The following is a 9,242-nucleotide window of genomic DNA, read 5'->3' as shown; positions in this document are numbered from 1 at the left end:
CCCAGGCTGTGGTGAAATGGCGCACTCACCGCAACCTCCGCCTCCTGGATTCAGGCAATTCTCCTGCCTCAGCCTCCTGAGTAGCTGGGATTACAGGCGCGCACCACCAACCCCAGCTAATTTTTTGTATTTTTAGTAGAGACGGGGTTTCACCATGTTGACCAGGATGGTCTCAATCTCTTGACCTCGTGATCCACCCGCCTCAGCCTTCCAAAGTGTTGGAATTATAGGCGTGAGCCACCACGCCCGGCCTACAATTATTTTTTAAGGTAAGAAACATTAAGTCAGCCGAACAATGACCTGGGGCTTTGGGTTCTGGAACATTATTACACACTGACTGAGAAATGCAGGGCCTCAGGGTGGAGTCTAGTCAGGCTGGCCATAGCAGGGCACCGAACCTGCCTCAGTGGGCCTTCTCCAAGAACACTCTGAAGCACCTGACACACTGCTGGTACACCGTCTCAAAGAGTCATTCCCATAATAGGGATTGTCAATAATAAATTGTTTTTGTGAATCATAGCTCCCAATTAATTCAATTTTAGCTTTGCAGGTTTTAACTTGATTACTTTTTCTATTCAGATCTGTCAGATTGCTTTCATCCATACACAGTATGTAATCAAACGTGGCAAAATCTTCGGTAATCTGCCGGGCCACGAGGCCCATGGGAATGCTGTACCTCTTCATGCAGCTCTGCCTCCGTAGTCAGGGGAGTTCCCCATCTCATAGCAGGAAATCGCTGCGCTGTCTATCCTCCCAATTCTCTGAGATGTTTTCATCAGTTACAAGTTTCCTGAAAACTGCTTCTGCAATGGGTGATCGACGAATGTTAGACAGACGGACAGCACGGACTCGGTAACCTGATCCGCCATCTTCCCGCACGCAGAGGCGCCAAGAGCCCTGCCATGATTTTTGTTGAGAAATGTTTGGTCATTCTAATTCTTCCTCCTATAGGTAAGGCATCATTTCTCAGTAGCTGTTTTTGAGATTTTCTTCTTTGTCTTTAGTTTCTAGATGTTTAGTTATAACGTGTCTTGGCATGGATTTTGGGAGGTTTATTCTATTTGGGATTGGATCAGCTTCTTGAATCTGTAAATTCATACCTCTTGTCAAATTTAGGAAGTTTTTCAGTCCTGCCCTATGTCTCCTCTCCTCAGGGACTTTGATGACGGGAATGTTTGATCTTTTGTTATATGTTCACAGGTCCCTGAAGTTCAGTTCTTTTTTTTTTTTTTTTTCCTTTGGTCTATTTCACTGTTATTCAAATTGGGCACTTCCTATTGTTCTGTATTCCAGCTCACTAATTATTTCCTCAGTCTCCTCCATTCTATTGGTGAGCCCATCCACTGAACTTTTAATTTTGATTATTGTGTTTTTCAATTCTAAGATTTTCATTTGGTTCTTCTTTATAACTTTTATTTCTTCGCTTAGACTTTCTAATTTTGTACTGAGGCTTTCTTCTTTTTCTCTATTTTTTTCAAATCCATTTGTCATAACTCATTGAGTCATTTTTATCACAGCCGTTTTAAAATCTTCATCAACTATTTCTAACTCTCTTACATCTTGGTTTGGCATCTGTTTATTGTCTTTTTTATTCAGTTTGAGATTCTGGTCTTGGAATAAGTGACTTTTAATTAAAACCTGGACATTTTTGTCTTATGTGATGAGACTGGATCTTACTTAACCCTTCTATTTTAGCTAGCTTTCTTGACATGGCTCTAGCAGAGTAAGGGTTGGGAAGTACAAGTACAGGTGGAGGTAGAAGTACAGACAGAGATAGAAGTAACAAGCTCCCCCACTTGGCCTTTGATGACAGCAAAGGATGGGAGCACTTTATAACTTTATAACTTTATAACTGCTGGTTGGCACTGGAAGTTCTGTGTTCATTGACACCAAAAAGGAGGGAGCCTTATTAATAGCAGGTGGGATGACTGTGCTGTCTACCTATGCAGTCTCATTACAGCCTAGCAAAAGTGAAAATGTAGGCTCCCCACTAAGCCTTTGCTAGCAAAGATGAGAGTTAGAATGACATTTTTTCATTTTCTTTTGACTCCTGAATCCCAGACCTGGAGTTGAAAAACCCAGTGAGCCGAATTGACATTATTTTTCTATGTTGTTTGGCTGGATTAGAGCAAGTATTACCTAAAAATTTTGTCTTATTAGACTGCCCCTTAGTTGGTCCTTTGACTAGAGAAAGCAAGCTTTTCTGGGAGTCTTTTTATTTTAAATCTGTGCCCATTGGTATTTCCAGCTTGCTGGGTTTTCATCTCCAGGCCTGGAATATAGGAGTCAAAAAGAAAGCTTAGGGAATGCATCACTGTGTTTTTCCTTGGGTCCTGAGTTTCTGTGTTGAGCTGCTTTCTTCTTTCCACATTTCAAAATCTTCTTACGTTTGTTTTGTGTATAACATCCAAGGTCTTTAGTTGTTCTTAACAAGAGAACTAGGGAAAAGTACATCTTACTTCATCTTCCTGAAAGCAGAAGTCCTCTTTTATTCTTTTTAGTTTAGTTTATTGCTTTTTTTATAAGTTGAATATTATTAAATTTTCTAACTTAAAAGTATATTTCAAATGTTTGAATTTTTCTTTTAAGAAGAATAGAGTTTTATCATTTTAGAGCTCTGCCTTCTGAGATGGTTTTACCATTTTATTTATAAGTTTTAGAATTTGATTTAACTATTTCTCTACTTTCACCACCACCACTGGCAGTTTTTCATATAGAAATTACTTTTTTAAAAAATTAAGATTAGTCAAATTAAGCAGAGGGAGTAGAGAAGGAACAAAGAAGTGAATTACTTTTAAATATTACTTTTACTATTACTTCATGAGAGTTTTATGAAGACAAGGCCACATAGATTCTACACTGAATGGGCATCTTGGCTTGTTTATTAGCTTAATATGCCTCCTACACAACAAATTCACCACAACACAAGGTAAATGTATGCCTTGGAAATATAACACATTACTACATATCAAGCATGTTTGTAGTTGGTTTTGAATAGCTTAATTCATGAAGATTAAATTTGGGAATACCCAAACTCTATACTGAATAGAAAACCATTATAGAGTACCCCACCATGACACAAATTTAATTGTTCTATGAATTATATACATTCTGTTGCACTCCTTCTCAACACTGGACATTTTTCTTATTCCTCAGCATCAGCAATATAAATGGCTGATTCAGTATTTGTAAATAAATGATTAACTCTGCCATCACCCTGACAAGGGAAAGAAAGATTAATGGTAAGTATAAAAATAACTGTGCTAAGCATAAAAATAGCTAACATTCATTTAACGCTTTCCATGTGCCAGATAGTATGGTATTTATTTAACAGGTGTTAACAATTTTTATTCTCACAATACATTGTTTCAGGTAAATACTACTAATTTCCCCATTTAATAGATGAGAAAACTAAAGCGCAAGATGTTATGTAACTTGCCCTAACCACACACAGTAATGGTGGCCTAACCAGAGTTTAAATCCATATGGCCTGTCTCTGATTCTATACTCTCGATGCTGTTTAACCTTTACATGGAAGTGATATCTTTTACAGCATTAAATTGCACCAAGGAACTCTAACCCTTCTTGCCTGGGTCAGAAAAGTGACAAAATGTCAACTTTTAAGTATTCAAAAATGGTATTTGTTTCTTTCCTTTATTCATTTGCTATGTAGCAATCACCATTGTATAATATCGCCATAAGAAGATATTATTTGAAAGGAAATCCATAATTTGTTTATTAAAATATGTATACAATGTTTACTATGGGCCAGGCATTGTTCTAAGTGCATAAGATACATAAATTATGAAAACACAGAAAGACTTACACCATTTCTATCTTAGCATGAGGGAGAAGAAAAATAACAGCTAAAAAGAAAAAAAATAAGTAAATTTTATAGTATATTTGAAAGTGAAGATAAAAAAATAAAACTAGCGTAGGTAAGAAGGTGTTCATCAGGGAAGAACGATGAGAGGATTTGTCTTTGAAGAAGAAGATTCCTGTTAGAGAAGACAATTCTACATCCCTAAGTTGGGAAAGCACTTGCATACCTAAAGACTGGTAAGGAGGCTAGTGTGATGGAAGCAAATGATCCAGTGAAAGAGGGTAGGAAATAAAGTAAAAGAGACATGTATAATCATGAAAGGTTCGGAGATATTTTGAGGGGAGTACTTGTTTGTTTTTTAAAAGCAGTGATATAATTCACATATCATAAAGTTCATATTTATAAAGTATACAATCCAGTAGTTTACAATATATTCACAAAGTTGTGCTACCGTCATCAAAATCCAACTCCAGAGGATTTTCATCACTCTCAAAATCACTATATCTATTAGCAACTACTCCTCAAGTCCCCATCCCCTAGCCTTTGGAAACTACAGATTTCCTTACTGTGTCTATGAAATTGCCTATTTTGCATATTTTATATAAAAAGAGTAATATAATATATGGCCTTCTGTGTCTGGCTTCTTCTATCTGACATAGTGTTCTCAAGGTTCATCATGATGTAGCATGTATCAGTACTTTGTTCCTTTTCAGGGCTGAATGATATTTCATTTTATGGCTATACCACATTTTGTTTATTCATTTGTCATCTGGATTGCTTCCACTCTTTGGCTATTACAAATAATTCTGTTACAACATTCTTATACAAGTTTTTGCATAGGTATATTTTTCATTTCTCTTGGGTGAGTACCTATGAGTGGAGTTATTGGACCATATAGTAACTCCACGTAAGTTTTAGAACTTTACTCTGAGTTGAAATAAGTATAAAGAGGAGCAATATAATCTGACTTGCATTTTAAAAGATCATTCAGACTATGGTGTTGAGAATATACTGTAAGATAACAATTTTTAAAAAGCAGAGAACCATCAGGCCCAGCATGGTGGCTCACACCTGTAATCCCAACACTTTGGGAGGCCAACACAGGAAGATCACTTGAGCCCAGGAGTTTGAGACCAGCCTGGGCAACATAGGGAAACCCTCTTGTAGTCCCTCTTGTAGTCCCAGCTATTTGAGAGGCTGAGATGGCAGGATCACCTGAGCCCAGGAGGTTGAGGTTGAACTATGATCACACCACAGCATTCCAGCCTGAGTGACAGAGCAAGACCCTGTTTCAAAAAAAAAAGAAAAGAAAAGCAGAGAACCTAGCTAAAAGTTTGTACTGGGTTAAATAGCTCCCCTCCAAAATTTATGTATACCTGGAACCTGTGAATGTGACCTTATTTGGAAATAGGTTCTTTGCAGATGTAATCAAGTTAAGATGAGGTCATACTGGGTTGAGGTGGACCCTACTCTAATGATTGGTTTCCTTATAACAAATGAGATATTTTAGCTGTGTGTGGTGGCTCATGCCTGTAATCCCAGCACTTTGGGAGGCCAAGGTGGGTGGATCACTTGATGTCAGCAGTTTGAGACCAGCCTGGCCAACGTGGTGAAATCCCATCTCTACTGAAAATACAAAAATTAGCTGGGCATGGTGGTGGGAACCTGTAGTCCTAGCTACTTGAGAGACTGAGGCAGGAGAATCACTTGAACCCAGGAGTTTGCAGTGAGCCAAGATCGTGCAACTGTACCCCAGCCTGGATGACAGCGAGACTCCAGCTCAGAAAAAAAAGAGACATCTGGATACAGACACAAGGGAAAAAAAAGTCATCTGAAGGTGGACACATAGATTGAAATGTTGCACCTACAAGCCAAGAAATCCCTGATGTCACTGACACTAGATGTACCAGATCTAGAAAAGAAGAACCTATGTTGCTTCTGGATCCTTGAAAGATAGCATGGCACTGCTAATACCTTTATTTTGGACTTCTATCCTCCAGAACTGTGAAAGAAAAAAATCTGTTGTTAAAAGTCCCCCAAGTTGCATTACTTTGTTATGGCAGCCCCAAATGAATACAAAGGATATTGTTGTTATTTTGATGAGAAATAGAGTTGGCCCAGACTAGTATGATAGAAGTCAGGTTGAAGAAAAAAAGGTCAGAATCTAGAAATATTTTGAAAGTAGAGCTATAGGATTTACCAAAGGCTTGAATGTAGGTTTTGAGGGAATAATAAAGGAACCAAGAAAAATTCGAGACTTAATCTAAACAATTGGAAAGATGTTGCCATAAACTGAATGAGGAAGGCTTTGGGTGGAGCAGGACTCAGGTAAAATACAATAAGTCCAGTTGTTAAGTTTTAGAAGCCTATTTAATATCCAAGTGGAGATGTCAAGTAGGCAGTTGTACATAAAAGTTTTGAATTCTGGGGAGCGCTCTAAGCTAAAGATACAAATTTGTGAATGGTCCACATAACAGAGGTATTTTCAGCCATAAGATGGCACAAGGTTGAAATAGATAATTAAGGAATGCAGTGCAGAGAAGAGAGCCAGGCCTGCCCTGTGTACTGCAATGTTAATTGGTCAAGGAAAAGAGAACAAATCAGCAAAGGAGACCAGAAGGGAGCAACTGGTGAGGAAAAAGGAAGACTAAAAAATTGTGATGCTTGTCACTAATCATCAGGGAAATGCAAATTAAACTGCAAAGAGATAGTACCTTACCTCTACAAGAATGGCCATAATTAAAAAGTCAAAAAACAATAGATGTTGGCATGGATGTTGTACAAAGGGAACATTTTTACATTGCTAGTGGGAATGTAAATTAGTACCACCACTTTAGAAAATAGTATGGAGATTCCTTAAAGAACTAAAAGTAGAACTGCTATTCAATCCAGTAATCCCACTGCTGAGTATCTACCCAAAGGAAAAGAAGTCATATAAAAAAGATACAAGTACATGCATGTTTATAGCAGCACAATTTGCAATTGAAAGAATATGAAACCATCCTAAGTGCCTTTCAAGCAATGAGTTGATAATGAAAATATTGTGTATATATATATATATATATATATATGCATGCCATGGAATACTACACAGATATAAAAGGAACAAAATAATGTCTTTTGCAGCAACTTAGATGGAGCTGGATGGAGGTCATTATTCTAAGTGAAGTAACTTGGGAATGAAAAACCAAATACTGTGTTTTCACTTATAGGTGGGAGCTTAGCTATGAGGATGCAAAGGCATGAGAGTGATTAATGGACTATGGGGACTTGATGGGGAGGTTTGCAGGGGGTAAGGGATAAGAGAATATTGGGTACAGTGTACATTGCTTGGGTGACAGGCACACTAAAATTTCAGAAATTAGCATTAAAGAACTTACCCATTTAACCAAAAGCCATCTATACCCCCCCAAAACTATTAAAAAAAGAAATTGTGATTCATATGGTTTGGCTGTGTCCTCACCCAAATCTCATTTTGAATTTTAGCTCCAATAATCCCCACGTGTTGTGGAAGGGACCTGGTAGCAGGTAATTGAATCATGGAGGTGAGTCTTTCTCATGCTGTTCTTGTGATAGTAAATAAATCTCATGAGATCTGATGGTTTTATAAAAGGGGAGTTCTGCTGAACATGCCCTCTTTGCCTGCTGCTGGGTAGGATGTGGCTTTGCTTCTCCTTGCTTTCTGCCATGACTGTGAGGCCTCTTCAGCCAGGTGGAACTGTGAGTCAATTAACCTCTTTCCTTTATTAAATTACTTAGTCTTGGGTATGTCTTTATGAGCAGCATGAGAACAGACTACTACAATGATGCATGTACTAGAATCACTTGAAGAAAGAGAAACATGAAGTGATCATCAAGGTGTGACATAGGAAAGCATAGTTTGATGGTCTTTTAAACACTGTCGATAGGAAAAAGTGGGGACTAAGAATTGATCACTGAATTTAGTAATATAAAGATCATTGTGACCATGATGAACAATAGTTTCAGCAGAGTGTTGAAAGTAAAAGCTTGATCAGAGTGGGTTTGTAGCTGAAAGTGAGGAGAGAAATTAGAGACAGCAATTATAGACACTTGAAATGTTTATCATGGAAGATTTCAAGCATATAAAAAAAAGAATTAACAAAAAATGAAACCCATCACCCACATTCATTTATTTTTAACTGATAGCCAGTGTTGTTCATTTATTTCCCCACTCCCTCTGTCCCTACCTTACCAGATTATTTTGAAGATACTCTGAAAAATTATTAAACTTCATAAAAATTTAGACTTCTGCTTTGAGTCTCTTGTGTTTTTTTCTTTTTCTGTAAAAGCAGCAAAAAAACAGATGATAATTTGCAGGTGAAGTGAGGTTAAGAGAAGATATTTGTAGGCTGGGTGTGGTGATCCCAGCACTTTGGGAGGCCGAGGTGGGGAGATCATGAGGTCAGGAGATCAAGACCATCCTGGCTAACATGGTGAAACCCAATCTCTACTAAAAATACAACAAATTAGCTGGATGTGGTGGCACGCACCTGTAGTCCCAGCTACTTGAGAGGCTGAGGCTGGAAAATCACTTGAACCTAGGAGGCAGAGCTTGCAGTGAGCTGAGATTGCGCCACTGGACTCCAACCTGAACAACAGAGTGAGACTCTATCTTAAAAAAAAAAAAAAAAAAAAAAAAAAAAAAAAAAAAAAAAAAAAAAGGAAGAAAGAAAGAGAGAGAAAGAAAAGAAAGAAAAAGGAAGGAAGGAAGGAGGGAGGGAGGGAAGACAGAAAGAGAAAAAGAAGAAAGAGAAAGAAGGAAGGAAAGAAAGAGAAAAAAGAAAGAAGGAAAGAGAGAGAAGATACTTGTAAACAACATTTGGATCCCTGGACTAGCAAGAGAATTGGATTTAACCAGGATTTTGGTTTTCCCATGCATAAAACAGTGTGAGGTTTGAGGGTATATGCAAAGGAGTGATAACTATCATTTGATAATTGACTGTGTGACTACAAGCATTTTAGCTGGGTAAGGAGAGGAGTGATGACATAAAGTGGGTGAAATACACTGAAAAGGTAGTAGAATCATAGATTAGAGGTCAAGGTAGAGTAATAAAGAGGTAGTGGCCAAAGAGTACAAGTTAATCAAAAAAGAGGGCTTACAGGAAGTGAGAAGCCAGAGAATGTTCGTTCATCCATGTGTTTATTAACCCATTTCCTGTTCAGAAAAAAAAAAAAAAAAGGTGGCTTGCTGCCAGCACTCATTGAATTTTACATAAACACACTCTTTAACACTGAAGCAAATCTGACTGATTTTCAATGTGAAAATAAAATATAAAAACTGTTGATGGAGTTATTTCTAAATAGAACTTGTCTCTAATCCTAATGTAACAGAAATGTATTAGGTTAGTCTCATTATCTACAAATCTACTCTAGTCTAATTCCTTAACCCATTTCCTGT

The 9,242-nt window shown here is 37.6% G+C and overlaps 1 pseudogene; it reads right to left on the bottom strand.

Annotated features, from left to right (window-relative positions):
* Positions 1-296: 296 nt before the first annotated feature.
* Positions 297-884, bottom strand: LOC116566077 (annotated as a pseudogene).
* Between the last annotated feature and the right edge of the window lie 8,358 nt (positions 885-9,242).

The sequence above is a fragment of the Sapajus apella genome, unplaced genomic scaffold, assembly GCF_009761245.1.
Source record: "Sapajus apella isolate SASKATOON/1434 unplaced genomic scaffold, GSC_monkey_1.0 scaffold42, whole genome shotgun sequence".
Lineage (NCBI taxonomy): Eukaryota > Metazoa > Chordata > Mammalia > Primates > Cebidae > Sapajus > Sapajus apella.
Note: the sequence above shows the minus strand (reverse complement) of the source record. Positions and strands in the feature narration are given on the sequence as shown.